A 16,329-nucleotide genomic window follows, 5' to 3' on the forward strand; every position below is an offset into this window, starting at 1 on the left:
TAACTACATAAAGACACATGCATTGGCATAACCTTTTCTCTTTTTCCTGTTCCTGCAGCTGCTTTTATGAAAGTGTTACTTCCAGGCAGCACGCTGTTATCTCTTTAGAGGCATCCTTCAGTTCATACAGTAGACTTCAGCACAATTACAAAACAGGTAACTTAACTCCTTTCTGTGGTGCTTTCCTATGTTGGTGGAGCACCTTGAAAAGCTGTATATTTAGCCCTGTGAAATGATTTTACATAGTAAATGGAACTATACTGATATTCTGTGAAGCTTTTTTTTTGAATAGTGAGGCGAAAATACACCAAAGAAGCAAGGAATGGAACTAGATGCAGAGGCTAGAGATGAAAATTAATCCTCCTGTCTTCCCTCCTTAATTAAGTAATATTCACAGACATGTTTTTATAAAGATGAAAGAAGAGCAATATGACATTGCATCTAGAAAGTCACAATTGTACCTTTTTTGAGAAGTCACACGAAACCAAACTAAAAGTTCAAAATGCATTTTCCTTTTCAGTAGCAAGGGAAGCAAAATGTTTTCCGATGTATACTGTGTCTCATTATTTATTTTAAATCTCTGCCCTTTTCTGATGAATTTTAAATGCCAATTTAGTCAACAAACTGATGTGTTTCTGTTGCATTGCAGCCCTGGTCATAACAGCTTTGTCACTCATTTTTACTTCACGAGGAGAAACCAGATTAATTTAAATGTGTATTGGACACATAAGGAAATCATCAAAAGACATGTACTACAGATGCCTTTTTTGGTGATGTTGACTTCAACTGTTTAGGCAGCAACCGGCTCTAAGTTTCTTCAGCAACTGTGACAAAGCAATAACGCAATGCAAGAAACACAGAAGATGAAGAACACAGAAAAATGTATAAATGCTGGTTTTGACCAGTATGCCATTTCTGGGATTAAAACCAGTAGGAAAGACATAGATGATCTTTCAATTAGCTGTAAAAACAAATGAAGCATAAACAAACGCCAGAAGTACATGTTAAGTGTGTATGCATACCAAAATAAGAGCAAACTCTCTCATTCAATGTCACATATATACTCCTTGTATCTCAAAGAAGAATTTTTCATAGAAATTAATTAATCTGAAATGGAAATAAGCAGTTATTATTAAAATTCTTAACTTTCAATTATAGTTGATTTATTGATGTGAAGTGTGAATCACAACCCTATTAGTTCAATAGATGTTTAACTAAAAGTAAAATTATTAAAATATATGACTCTAAATGTAAAAAAGCAAGTACTTTTCACAGATTGTGAAAATTGTTACTAACAGAATTTCAATAAAATATGCAATTCAAAAAGAATGCAGCATATTCAGATAAATACAAAGAGTGGTTTTATCAAATATGGATTACAAACTGTTTTCTGTTACAACAATGTATTAATAAAGTCTCACACAACTTCATGAGTATAAGAACTGCATTTCTGTTTGAAAGCATTATCTTCCCACATGCATGGAACATAACTATTGAATGACTCATGAAATCATGCAAAATGAAATACACTATTTCATAACGCCGTTTTGTGTTTAAGCAAGATAACAGTTTCCAGAAGCCTTCTTCAGTACTTCATTAAAATGGAAAATACCTACCATAACACAACAAAACTAAGAGTAGAATGTTACAAGGAAGAAAAGTGTTGTGGGTAAAATAAGTATCTTTTGTTGTTCCAAACAGTAGGACTTAAAAAGTCGACAAGTTTTTTGGCATATAGGCCCTTCATCAAGTCTATCTGAGATGAGAATAGCCTGAAAAGTAGTGTGGGCAGCACAGGACTACCATCTCCTATCCTAGTCTTGCTGCCCATCCTACAGAAAGTTTAGCTTCATCTCCATAAAACTCTATACTACGTCCATCCATGGTACATAACACTTAGTTTGCCCTCTGCGTAAACTTTCACGTCTTTAGCCTTCAAATACGACCACCTTTTTTTGGAACCAGAATGCATGCTAGGAGCCTTGGGGTGTAATATGAAGGTACAAAGTTTATCAGGATATTATTACAGGAATGTGGAGAGAACCAAACGCGATACAGCCTTGTCTCCTCATCCATGCAGAATTTTGGGAGTGTCCACCATGCTCGCTCGCTCTCTCTCTCCTGGTTGGCACTCTGGCCAAACTCCTCCTCCACATACTGAAATCTATCATCATTTTCTTATCCCTACTATGAAAATTTTCACTCAGGCAAACAAAACTACAACCTTTTCTGCCAGTCTCCCAAATACGCTCCTGTGACTTTTCCGCTCACAGGGAATGCTGATACTAAAATAACACTCACTGTTACTTTTTTAGCTTTAAACTCTGAATCTGTCCATTTCTTTCCTTGTATTTCCGAGTAAAATTCAAGTCAATATTACAGTCAATTCTTATTGATTTAAAGGAACTTCATGCAGGTGCAATTGACTTGACAATACTGTTAGCTACCAACCTCCCATGACAATTGTTTGATAAACTGTGATGCCTCCTCATACCAAAAGCAGATATGAAATCTGAAATGCTGCACATTGGATCAGGATATAGATACGCACACACACAAATCAACACGTCTTAGTGAAAACCATGTGTTTTATGGCTAATACCAACAATATTCAACACTTAGCACATACCATACTCCAATTTAAAAATATTGATGTACTTCAGCTTATATTCCTCTTTACATTCTTACACAGAGGTAGTACTTCATCCCCCACAGAAACATAACCAACCACAGCATGAAATGCAGCAGCTGTTTAACAGCTTTTGGCAGATATACAAAAAGGTTTAATGAGAAGACTGGCCCAGGTAGCCCAAGTTACAGATGAATTAAATAGTGAGAATATTATTACCCAAGCTGAAAATTTGACCAGGATATTAAATTAACCTGTTATCCAAACTGCCATGATGCTTTTAGCCCGGTTTAATAAATATCAAAGCAACTACCACTATGTCACTGTCTAAATCATCTGTCTCCCACTCATTTCCCTCCCTCCTACAATAGCTTTTGAGCTTTTTGGCCAATTTCAACCAAATTCAACAGACAAGCAGAGGTCTCAGAAATACTACATTCCTACAAACCTTCTGAAAATGAGACAGAAGAGTGAAGAAACCCCACTTAGTCTCCACTGAGAGACTGCAATGGGCAAGAAGACCTTATTAGATAGCAGAAAACCTGTTTGAGAGAAAAACCTTGCAGATGTCTCTGTTACAGAACACCTTCAGTCACTGCTTGTTAAAGATCTAAGACAATCAACTGAGAAATAAGTCCACAGGAAATCCAGCTTACTGAATTCCAAGTCATGAAAATAATTAAAAACTGTAAGAGGTCAGGACCTAGGATTTGTATCTCATGTAAAAGGCATTGCGTTTCACAGGAAGGAATAAATGCCACAAGGTTGTTCAAGCAAGAGGATCTTCATACACCCAACCTGTCTGTGCCTTTTGGCAGAGGCTTGGCTTTGTATGATACACTATATCCATTTCTTTCTTTCAACTGTTCCTCCAAAACTCTTTTCCTTTAGCTTAAAACATATATTCTTGCATGAGTATTCTCAACACTAAGTATAGTCACACATCGGTACAATTATGAACCTATTACAGTAAGGATGAATATTGTATCTTCATAGTGTTACTAAAGCGTTATGATTATCAACAAGAATTAAAATATAACCTGCTTTTAACCACCAGGTTTTCAACTGGGAAGAAGTTGCACATTATTAACAAAAGTGTAAAGGTTTAGAAAAGAGATTTTAAATGGTTCCCTCTAATACTGGTCTTAATTTACATCTTTTTATTTTTAATTTAATTCCACACAGTGGTTCTTACCCTTTGGTGGTATTCTAGAACCATTTGTCCTTCATTAAGTAATGAAATGGAGGTCTATATCTAACATATGAATATCACATTCATTTAGAAGATAAAGGGACACTCATCTCAGCCATGGTGGCATTGGTTGTGACTATGCACCACAGCCAAAACTTCCAAAATCTTAACTGATTGCAAACTTTCCGAACTCTGCGGCGCAAAGTTACTACAGTTCACTCACATGGATTACTGATTTGGATGTGGCTGTGCAGGCCAGACTTCATCTCACCAAAGACAGGTAACATCAGCCATACTTACCTAGGCCCTCTCCACAGCCAGTGGAGACAGGCAGATACTTCTAGGACATGATTCATCTCCTCAAGTAAGATGCGATTTAAGACAGATTTAGTGAAACCACCCATATCTCTATAAAAGGGGATTATTTGACTGGTGCTGATGCAGTCAAATCACATTCCTACACTTTGGCAATATCCTGTTTTAGGAACTTCTGTGCTCATTTTGATGCATGATACACTACGTAGTGTGAGTACCTGTTGGTGGTGAGACACCAAGTATCATCTATTAAATCACTTGATAATGGATCAGTAACCCACCAATACCTCGTTAGTAATTTTCTTTCAGTCAGTGAAATTATCTGAAAGAAAATGTATTTGAATTCAAGGAGATTTCAGACCTGTAAAAGGAGTTCTGTATACACGTAGTTGGATGCCCCATATTAATTGAAGTACGCTTCACAGAAGTTAGAACTGATTTTGGTAACATTTTCTCAAATAGAAGTTTATTATCACACTGTCGAGCCAAAAAGAAGTGTTCAGCAGAAGCATGGATCCATTCTTCACTAAATTTAACTTTCAGTGTGTGATAGATAAACTGAGAATAATTTAGAACTACAAATATCAATTCACTACTGCAAATCAGATATTTATATAAGGACAATAATATGATAATGTAAAAGATTTTAAAAGTACTGTAAATTAGCTTCTTAATATCACACATGTGCGAATTTAAACTATGCACCTTAATACTGCATTTAATTGTAAAAACAAGTATAACAAACTATCAGAACTATATTAAACTATCAGAATCAAAAATAATAATTGTATATAAAAACAAACACTTAAATTTAGGTCCTAAAATAAATCACATAAGCATTAACATGATCCTTAAATGAGGACAGAATCAGCCTGAAATGCTGCACAGAAAATCAGACAGGGGAGAAGCTCATACAGCCATGTAACAAAAATAAAAGCAACTCAATTATTAATATGCTAATATTTCAATACAGATAGAAAAAGAAATTTAAGAAATTGCTACTTACCTTAGAGATCTGAAACAAATGGGACTTCCTAATAAACTGCAATCAGTCTCTTCCCAAGAGGGAATTGTCTAACTTTTCCACTACTTACAAATCTGGAGTGGAAGATATTTTAGGCCTGGCCAAATATCACTGGAAGAAAATTCGTTCACATGTTTGGCTGTGTTTTGCATTCCATCCCGTTGCTTTGGCATACAGACACTGCTAATTATAATCTGTGACATAAGCGGCCAATTCTACTGCTAAAATAGTTGTGTACTGACTCCAGAAATGAACTACCCCAGTGTAAGACATAACCAATCCATAATGCATACTAAAATGGCCCAACCTGTCACATAATGCCAACTGCTTTATTAAAATCTGAGAATATGCAGAACTTCATAGAATCTGCACGTAAAAACAATAGAATTAACAAAGTCAGCTGCTAACAGCACTCAATGCAAAACGAGAAACAAAAAAGACTTCTGCTTTCTCTTCTGAATCCATATGTAACATCCAACTGACTTTAATAGTCTTTTTTCTGAAAACTTTAAATTTTAATGCTAACATTATTCTAACCACAATCTATACTGGCTGGTATATCAAGTCTCTTTAAAAAACATTTATTATAATATACCTCTAATAGTTCACATGAAATATATACAATAACTACATAACAATTACCAAGCTTTTCTAAAAAAGTTAAGCCGTTCTTGGTATTTAAGGAAAATGCATACATATATCAAGAGCTATTAAAAAAAAGTTGCATCTGTTACATATTTTAAGATGATATTATAGGAATTATGAGAAACCTTTTTGCAGTGGTACTTAAGCTTTTAGTTCTCAAATGCAGAAACAAGAATTTCAGCCTGGCACTGCTTACATTAGACCGACTACACAAACACTGACCAAAAGACTCCCTGTTCAACCTACAGTATTTTAGAATCGGTGCTGGTAGCTGTATGCAATTTAAAAAGCATTAAAACATACATTTATAAGATTTACAGAATAAAGGTTTTGTGCTCTGTGAAACATTGCAATCATTATACATATGTTTGGACAGTTTCATTTCCCAAAGCACAATGTTTCCTTTTTTTCTAGCCACACACTCCCACTGTTATCACGCTTTAGAAGATGAAGCTCCTATCAGATGTTTAACAGCTGCAGATTATAAATTTAGGCTTGACACAAACCCAACTGGCTTACAAGATACTTTTTTCCCTTTATGAATTCTGTGGCCATTAATCCTTTATCAGACTCTGTTTACATATACAAATGGAGAAGTTCTTTTCTGTACAAAGGAATTAATTCACTGGTATCTGACAAAAATGACAAATATTTTTCATAATAAAATATTTATCAATATCTTTAAAACAGCCATTATATTTAATCTCATGGATTTATGAAAGATAAACTGGGATGAAGGCATTTGTATATTGTGTTAACATCAAAGCTCTTCCTGAATTGAAATTCCCTGTAAGTATTACAGGAAGAAACCTATAAGTGCCAGATAGTTGGGAAGGGTTCATTATGCAGTCATCATTTAGATGATTGGGTATTCATGTCTAGGGATTTCCTGCAAAATCTTTTGTCCATTCTTGGAGAAAAGCTGAGCATCAGATAAAACTGGATAGAAGACCCCAAAAAAGCAACATTTTAACTGCATTTTAATATGTTTCCTTTTGGCATGTTTGCAATTATTTGATTTCTCAATTTATAAAAAAAAAGATTGACTAACATAGGGCCTCGCTATAGAAAGAGATTAGATTGCATCACCCAGTAGCTCTCTCTATGGACAGAACTTTTGCGTTATTTTCCACGTATGATTACTCTTCTTGGCCTAGATTCATTATGTCTTTTGTCTGCTCTTGTGCCTATCTAATATCTGCACAGTAGAAATTCTAAAAATGAAAAGAACAAATAAATACCTCAGTTAGTATCTTCTGAAGTTCTCATGAAGCAGGACTGAAGCGAGAGTAACCGTTAGTGAGTTCTGTATCATCTGAAGGCAACTGTCCTCCTATTTAAATGTAAAGAATGGAAAGAGAAAAGAAAAATTTTCATGACTACAGGGAATGAACAAGATAAATTCCTAAACTGCCCTCCTGACTACTTTAATTGACAACATCTTACAAGTGATGGACCAAAATCCAATGAGCTTAAAATTGTGGAACTCAAATGAAGCACTCGATACCCAATGCCTGTTTGGACAGCAAATGTTCATGACAGTACAATTTACAGTAAATGAGAAAGAAATGTTCATCTAAAATCTATGTGAAAAATAAAAGGAACACTTCTGTTGCAATGTTAAAATTCCATCCAGCGTTAGAATGCATTACTATAATGAACAATGACTTCAATTATGGGTCTTCATTGCATTTGTACAAAAAAGTTTCTCTCAGTCAAGTAATGATCTTCATAGTTCAAGACTCCTCCCCAAAACCTGACAACCTCCTTTTCAATTAGATTTTTAATGTCCACGACTGATGACTTAGTCCTGGAAAGGAAACTAAAGAAACATCTTCATTTTCCACATCGTCCAAGTCCGCTCATACCATCAGTTGACTAACTAGAAGTACTTGTAAACTTATGCCCCGACAAAACATGGAAAAAGATACATAAATTGTGGTTTAAATATTCTGTCATTAAAAGATGTCACTTTTTTTAGAGCAAAAAATTGGAATTTTGATAAGAATTCTGTGTATACTTACAAGATTTCAAGAACATCGGCTTATCCCTCAAAGTACAAAGCAACACAACGGCGGATAACACATCGGCTATCACATATGAGTTTAATTCATCTAACTAAAACAGACATAGAAGCCATTTGGTCCTATCTATATCAACTTCTCTAACTTATTAGATACTTTGCAAGTCTGTGAGATGTTGAAAGAGGGTGATAAGGATTTGTTAAGCAAAGGACATTTACAGCAAAAGAAGAATATTCTAGCCTCTATGGAAAACAGAGTTTATCCTAGTAATAAAGTAAAGTACTACACAAGATTTTTACAGTTAATAATAAGAAGAAATTTTATTTTAGAGTAGACTGGACTATTTCAATTGGAAGGGACCTACAATAATCATCTAGATCAACTGCCTGACCAGTCAATTCAGGACTGACCAAAAGTTAAAGCATGTTATTAAGGGCATTGTCCAAATGCCTCTTAAACACTGACAGGCTTGGGGCATCAACCACCTCTCCAGCAAGCCTGTTCCACTGTCTGACCACCCTCTTGGTAAAGAAATACTTCTTAATGTCCAGTTTGAACCTCCCCTGGTGTAGCTCTGCACCATTCCCACATGTCCTTTCACTGGATACCAGGGAGAAGAGACCAGTGTTATCAGGGAAAACAGATCAGCAATTATTAAACCACAAATTCAATTCTCCATGTTAGATTCTCTCTATTCATGAAAGGGCAGTATGCATCCATAGAGACTTCTATACTGTAGTCAGGAAACACATTCTTAGATTATCTGTGCAGTCAAAAGAGTATCTGGCCAGTACTGGAATCATGCTCTTACTTCATTTGCACTATCTTTCTCTTTGTGGCCTAAAATCAGTCAGTCAGTCACACTACTTCCTCAGAAAAATAACAAGATACCCCAAGCCTCTTGTATCCCCAAAAATGCATTGCAAGAGATAGTTAATAAAAAAGTTTACTAACAATAGAAGTCCTCTACCGCTGAACAACTGCAATTATGTGGTAAACAGTAAATATAGCTAAAATTAGGCTGTAAAGATGTATAACTCCAGATGAAACAGAAGTTTTGCTATATGAAATATTAAAAGATACCTCCATAAAGATTCAGAAAGTCAAGTAGTACAGCAGAAGCAATTTACATTAATGGAAAATGGCACACACTTTGGAAAAAAGTAAAATTCACAGGAAAATATATATCTATTTGAATTAAAAAATGCAAAAAAAAAAAAAAAAGATTACCTATTAGAATCACAGAATGCAAAAAACCAAAACCAACCACATTCTCAAGAAATTAAAGTGAGGGGTAATTATATTAACAGTTATAAAATATAAAATGTAATTAGTTACTAGACATCTCTGGACTTCCAAGAACAGAGGGGAAATACCCAAGTGTTCCTGATTCTTCTTTTTGTTAGTCACTTGTGAGCTTGAATAATGATACAACAGAAAAATCACCTTTCCAGAAAAAGACTTCCAGTTCTCCTGACTTCCCACTGCTGTTAGAAGCTCTAATATGGTATGAAACAAGAACTGCTGGAAACAATTGTTTTCATGTTTCCCTCCAAAGCATTTAGTATTGGCTAAGTTTGATGTGCTTTTTAAATTTGTAAGGGATAGCACAGCAGGTCATTTATTGATAGACTGAGACCTCACCCCTTCCTAAGAATAGGGCTGTGGTGAAATATCTAGAAAGGGCTGTCATCTTCTAAAGCTGAGCAAAACAGTGAGCCAAGGAGGGCTGCATCTTCCACATATAAATAGAAAGTAACATTTGAAAGTTACTTTTGCACCTATTAAAGCTATAAAAATGTATACAAATGAATACAAGCACTAAGGACCCCCAAATATACAAGGCTTTACGGGACATCTGCCTGGACCATTTTGATGACACCAAGCTGAGTGGTGCGGTTGACATGACAGAGGGATGGGATGCCATCCAGAAGGACCTGGACGAGCTCAAGAGGTGAGCCCTTGCAAACCTCATGAAGTTCAACAAGGTCAAGTGCACGGTTCTCGTTATCAATACTGTCTGGGGGATGATGTGACAGAGAGCAGCCCTGAGGGAAAGAACTTGGGGGCACTGGAGGATGAAAAGCTGGACATGAGCCAACAATGCGCACTCACAGCCCAGAAGGCCAGTAGCATCCTGGGCTGCATCACAAGAAGCGTGGCCAGCAGGTTGAGAGAGGGGATTCTGCCCCTCTGCTCTGCTCTGGTCAGACCCCACCTGGAGTACTGTGTCCAGCGCTGGAGCTCTCAGCACAAGAAGGACATGGACCTGTTGGAGCAAGCCCAGAGGAGGGCCACAAAGATAATCAGAAGATTGGATCACCTCTCCTACGAAGACAGGCTGAGAGAGTTGGGGTTGTTCAGCCTGGAGAAGAGAAGGTTCCAGCGAGATCTTACAGCAGCCTTCCAATATCTGAAGGGGGCCTACAAGAAAGCTGGGGAGCGACTGTTTGCAAGGGCATGTCGCAATAGGACAAGGGGCAATGGTTTTAAACTAGAGCAGGGTAGGTTTAGATTAGACATTAGGAAGAAGTTCTTTACAATAAGGGTGGTGAGACACTGGAACTGGTTGCCCAGAGAAGTGGTGGAGGCCCCACCCCTGGAAACATTCAAGGTCAGGTTGGACCGGGCTCTGAGTAACCTAATCCAGTTAAAGATGTCCCTGCTTACTGCAGGGGGGTTGGACTAGATGACTTTTAAAGGTCCCTTCTAACCCAAAACATTCTATGATTTCATTACAGTAATATCTAAAAGGAGATTCAGAATAGCTTTGAAACTCAGAATATATATGTTTTATTAGAGTATGAACAAGAATAAACTAAAACAGAAAAATATGAAAATTACTATGGAAGTCAAGATGAAAATAAAAGGACTTAAAAATTTATAAGTATCCAACTGCCCAGCACAACAGGACCTTGTGTCTGGTTTCTAGGAATTATTTTCATTTATGAGCACAAACACCTGGCAGCGGTTCTATTGCTTGATCATCTTAGGAGTATTTCAATCTCTCCTTCAGCTCCTTGCCTCCAAACTGCTCCTCCTCTTGGATCTTCTACTTGGATTGCATCTTCACACAATTTGATTGAAAAATATTTAATTTCTGTGAGTTTAATTCCGTATGACCCTTTAAAGAGGGTAAGTAGTGAGGCAGCAAGTGAAGAGCTGTGTGTGTGCTTTGTGCTCGCTGCTGTACTCTCTGTGAAGATGAGCCTGATGGATGAACTGGAATGGATGTTAGACAGCACAAGCCGCTTTTCTATGAGCAAACAAGCAAGCTCAGGTTTGTAGACCCTTTCAAAGAGTCCAGTTGAGGAGGGAAAGACTAATTTGGAATCTTTGTCTTGCGTGCAGACTGGAAGACACAATGGAGAGACCCTTCTGTATTAGTATATTTAAGGCAGAAGACGTTGCCTAAAAGTAATGGGGAAAAAACAACCCATCAAACTTTTAATGTCCAAGCAGATTTAGAATTATTTTGTCCTATTGCATGGTTGATACAATTCAAGCATTCTCCTAAGTATGAAATTCAACTACTGTTGGCTTGAGAAAGTTAAGTGTTAGCTTTTTTCTCAGGAAGAAAACCAGAAATGTCTACTTTGGTTTATATGAAACTCTACAATATTCTGGAGAGTGGATTAAAGCACTTTTTAATAGGTTCATTATTTTGTGCATTGGGATTTTTATTTTAGGGTATGATCCACTGAGCACCTACTCACAGCTCCACCTGCAAGCACTGTGTGACAGGCAAAATAGTATACTTACAGGTGTATTCGGTACAGTCTGTCAAATCTTCTACAACAGACATCAACAACACTGACGATCAACAGAGAGCTATGTTTCACATTCTTTGGTCATAACAGTTCCTTTTATATCACTTGTCCTTCACTAAAAACAAAAGCAAAAACCCCAAATACAGTAAATGCCGACAGCAGGATGGTCTGTCTGGTCTTCTGCCTTGGGATATCTGAACTCTGAAGAATTCAAGTGAAATGCATGGCTATCGCCCAGTGTAGGTGGGTGTGTATACAGAAAACTGAATGACTGTCCCCCCATGGTAGAATAGGTTTAATAGGTCTTGAAAGCTCTGCATCTGTACCCACATTTTCATATTGCATAAAGCTTTGTACAGATACTCTAAAGAATATGATGAGTTTACCTCTCTCTTTTGCTTTCTTCCTATTTATCTCCTTTCATTTTTCTTGTTTCCTGCCCTACTCACAGCTACATTGGAAGTATAATAGATCGAGAGATATAAAAGCTCTCCCCCAGTTTCTTTTATCATTAAACATTAGTTTCCAGTAACATAATATATATTTAATTCTGATGTAATAAAGCAGTTGTATCTAATCTGCATTTAAAATACAAACATACAAAAGTATCTAAAACTCTGTTTAAATCCTGTGATTCAGTGTCTACTTTATTAGTTAGAATAGTTTTTTAATTCAGTGCCTGTTTCCTGTTCCAAAAGATTAAGAAGTGGAAAAATGAAAACAACAGTGCTCTGGCCAAGACACTGTAACAGGAACCACAGTCCCAGAGCTCGTTCCCTGACAGACTCAATGTCCAGAAATTTTAGTTAATTGCAATTTTTTATTTGGAGAAACTGACTACTGAGTTATTTCCATAGGAGGAACCTGCATTAGTTTAATTTTCTTAAAACTGCAGTCATCAATAACAGCGACAAAAAGATGGAACACTAGTTAAATATGTAAGAGAGAAGATACAGAGTTAATACAGTGCTTCTTCCCTGTTAAACAACTGGGAAAAGCTATTGTGCGATGGTCGTAGTACAGACCAGCACGTATGCTCAAAGAGAGTGAATGAGTAAGACTGACTGTTTCGTTAGTATAAATTAAATTAATATATCTTTAATAATTTATTATGAGTCCTAAAGAGAACTTCTTTAATTTCTTTTGTTGCACAGGTTCCGCTTTCAAAATCTCAGAAGTACTTCCAAAAAATGAACTAAAATTTAAAAGCAGAAGAAAATAAAACTGAATAACCCAAAGGTACCTTTTAGCTAATATGTAAAATGTAGTCATTTACCTAACTAAATGTTTCTTCAAGAAAAATGAGGATGTTAGTATAAATCATTGATTGAGCAAAACAAGTATATACAGAATCTATACCCTAAATTTTATTTAACAATAATCTAGACAAATTGCTCACTTCTGATGAATATTCAGCGTAGAAGACAAACAGGAATAATGAAAGCTTCAGCTATGTAAGAAAGTTACATGATCTATTTCTATGAGTTCACATGATCTATTTCTAAACCATTTGTCTTTATATTTACACATCTAAAACAGAACTTTGAAGTGCATCTGCTTAAAACTTTCTTTTAAAGTGAGCTCCTCCAAGTAAGCCAGAAGTTTTTTAATCTCAATTACACTATAAACTTTTTTTTTAAAATAGAGAACTCGGAAGCAGTCAGGTAAGGCAGAATACAAATAGAGAAAAGTTTACAAACAAGTAATTTCCTGCCCATTTCTCTCTGACCAAAGAGAACCCTTGCTCAAAGAGAATCAATACTTTCAGACCACATGTCTGTCCCCTCAGTAATATTATGAGTTGCAGAAAACTGTGAAGTTTCTTCCAGAATCAAGGAGGTTTCCTTTTTATCACCTGTGAAATCTGACTTGCAGCTCTGTGTCCTTTACAGCAATTTGTCCTCTTGACTGTTCCCCTGGAGCTCCAGGCTCCAGACCCTTGCTGTGTTTCTCTGCCTTTTTACTCCTTGGTAAACTTGTGTTTTCTGACATTGTCTTTTCTGGAGTATTTTTCAATGTCCTTAAGGAATGAACAACCTTCTCTGCTTCCATGAGGTCTTACCTCATTCAGTCACTCTTATTAATGGAACACAGCAAGTAAGAAGAACAAAAAGCCCCCAAATTAGGCAATCTGCCATACCCACCTATGTTTATATTGGCATCATATGCAGTAGGATGAATTACCTTATGGACAGAAGGATATGCTTTTCTTCAACAGTTTGCACAGCATACGCCCCATTATTACTGAATTATGTGTTCTCTGGTATCAGACATATTTCCACTGTTACTGAATGAAATAATTTCTCGCAGAGAGTGTAGGAAAAACTTTTACCCACTACCGATTACCCCCTTCGCCTTTATTTGGTAGCCGAGAAAACGCCATGTTCCCAGGGTGTTTTACTGTTCCTTTAAAACTATGCTACAAAACACTGGATGATTAATGATTTTCCATTTTACAAGTTGCCATTCTAAAACTATTCTGAAGTAGATTATTCTTAATTTTGCACTCAAAATCATACTACACCCGATGACTCACTAAAAGAATGCCAGAGAAAGAAGCCTTAGCATTTTAAAATACCAAAAATGAGGGGGAGGGTTAGAAAAGGCATAATAAAAAGCATTTTTAGTGCTAGACAGTAAAGTAGCCTAAAACGTTACATACATTAGCTAATATTTTGGAAACTAGAAGTATACAGTATTTTGTACTATTTCCATTTTTCACTCTGGAAATTAGTCTGAGCCCGTCACTTCTAAACTGCTAGGGTCAGTTTAGACCTGTACCATACAGATACAGAGTCAACCCAGCAAAACAGTTCACAGAAAGAATTCCTCACATTGAAGGCAACCTTTGGGTAACAAAATGCAGCTATATTTAAGAATATAATTTAATTGATGATATCCTTAGATGACTCCATGGAGATTGTACTGAACCATGTTTAAGAATCCTGGGCTGATGTACTTAATCCAGAGTCACCTTTCTGGATCAAGATGATTGTCCTCATTAGGCAGACAACGGAAGCTCAGCATTTAATGGAGATCTTCAGGAGTTCTTACCCCTTCTGATGTTCAAGGAAGACAAAAATAAGGCCAATGGAAGGGAAGCAGAAAATCTCACCAACCACCATAATAAAATGGCAATTTGTGCTCCTACCTTCTGTGGAAAAAATTTGAACAGCCTTTAATGAGCAAGAGTAGAAGTGTACAGCAAATTATCTTTATGAATCTGGTTTTGAAGTTCTAAACTTGTATAGAGGCAGAGCTTTAGTACCAAAGGTTAAGTCGCAACCCTTGCTCCATCAGATCTTTTTTGAGCTACCATTTACTATAAAGACTGTAAAAATAACAATTATTAATGTTAATAATATACCCAAACAATCTGTTGGCCCTACTGAGATTTTAGATTTGCCAAAATGCAAGCAGAAAAATTAGGCACATGAGAAGTGTATTTAATTAGGAACTTGCCATCTGGCACATGCAAGTAAATTGTAAGTGTAGCCCCTTTAATATAGAAGAATCTATAATCAACCAGGGAATAGACAGACCATAAGCTATTTCTTGTTTGACTGAAATGCATAAATTAGGTATGGGAATAGTGTAATTATTTAGTATTTTGAAGGGATATCCACGAGGCCGAACTGTGGGTAACCACAGCAAGCAGAGTAACTATAATAAAACTGTTGACTTAAAACTGACAGATATACATTGATATCTTTGGCAGCCCTAAAGAATCTGACACCCTACCTTATTAAGCAAAGTTATAACATACTTGGAAAATAAATAGCTGAATTAGTTTAAACAAGAAATAATAGCATTCCTAGCACTCCTTCTGGAGTGCTATCTGGAGCAATGTTTATTATAATTGGGCATCAAGTTCTGACAGGCTATTTGAAAAAAATAAAGAATAGCACACCACAGAAATGGGCAACAAAATAAAATAGGCTCTACTCAGCTACTCTCATTGTGCAAAAAAGAAGATAATTATTCTGATTTTACTAATAATCAACAAATACCTAAGCTTCTCTAGTGAACTCATGATTCATAACCGTTTCAGAATAACTAGTCAACATAACAGAAGTTATGGTTAAAAGTCCTTTTCTCCATTATATAGTCAAAACAGTCTACTTTACATCTTTACTCCTAAGATTTAGTTGGATTTGCATCAGCTAAAGTGAGAACAGCTGCGTTCTACTTCATATGATCATCTTGTTCACTGTCTGAATAACTACAAACCTAGGCAGGCTGTTGCATTTTTACCTGTGCAGTGAAAACACCCAGTCCATCTGCTGTTAGCAAATGGCTGCAGTACCGAACATAGAGCCAAGTCACAGATCAGCCCCTTCAGCAGGAACCAACTTGGGCCTGTTGAAGCAAGTCCAGAGGAGGGTCAAGAAGATGATCAGAGGGCTGGAGCCCTCCTGCTATGAGGACAGGCTGAGAGAGTTGGGGGTGTTCAGCCTGGAGAAGAGAAGGCTCCAGGAAGACCTTATAGCAGCCTTCCAATACTTAAAAGGGCCCTACAGGAGAGATGAGGAGGGACTCTTCATCAGGAAGTGCAGTGATAGGATGAGGGGTAACAGTTTTAAACTGAAACACGGGAGATTTAGATTAGGCATTAGGAAGAAATTCTTTACTGTGAGGGTGATGAGACACTGAAACAGGTTGCCCAGAGAAGCTGTGGATGCTCCATCCCTGGAAGTGTTCAAGGCCAGGCTGGATGGGGCTTTGAGCAA

The 16,329-nt window shown here is 36.7% G+C and overlaps 1 protein-coding gene across 1 annotated transcript in view; it reads right to left on the reverse strand.

Annotated features, from left to right (window-relative positions):
• Positions 1 to 16,329, reverse strand: part of SGCG (sarcoglycan gamma) — a 149,661-nt gene that overhangs the window by 105,150 nt on the left and 28,182 nt on the right. The window contains exon 2 of the mRNA XM_014965843.1: positions 7,047 to 7,138. The gene's annotated coding sequence lies outside the window, so the exon portion shown is untranslated. The remainder of the gene's footprint in view (positions 1 to 7,046; positions 7,139 to 16,329) is intronic.

Source organism: Calidris pugnax, unplaced genomic scaffold (genome assembly GCF_001431845.1).
Source record: "Calidris pugnax isolate Ruff unplaced genomic scaffold, ASM143184v1 scaffold20, whole genome shotgun sequence".
NCBI classification, from domain to species: Eukaryota; Metazoa; Chordata; class Aves; order Charadriiformes; family Scolopacidae; genus Calidris; species Calidris pugnax.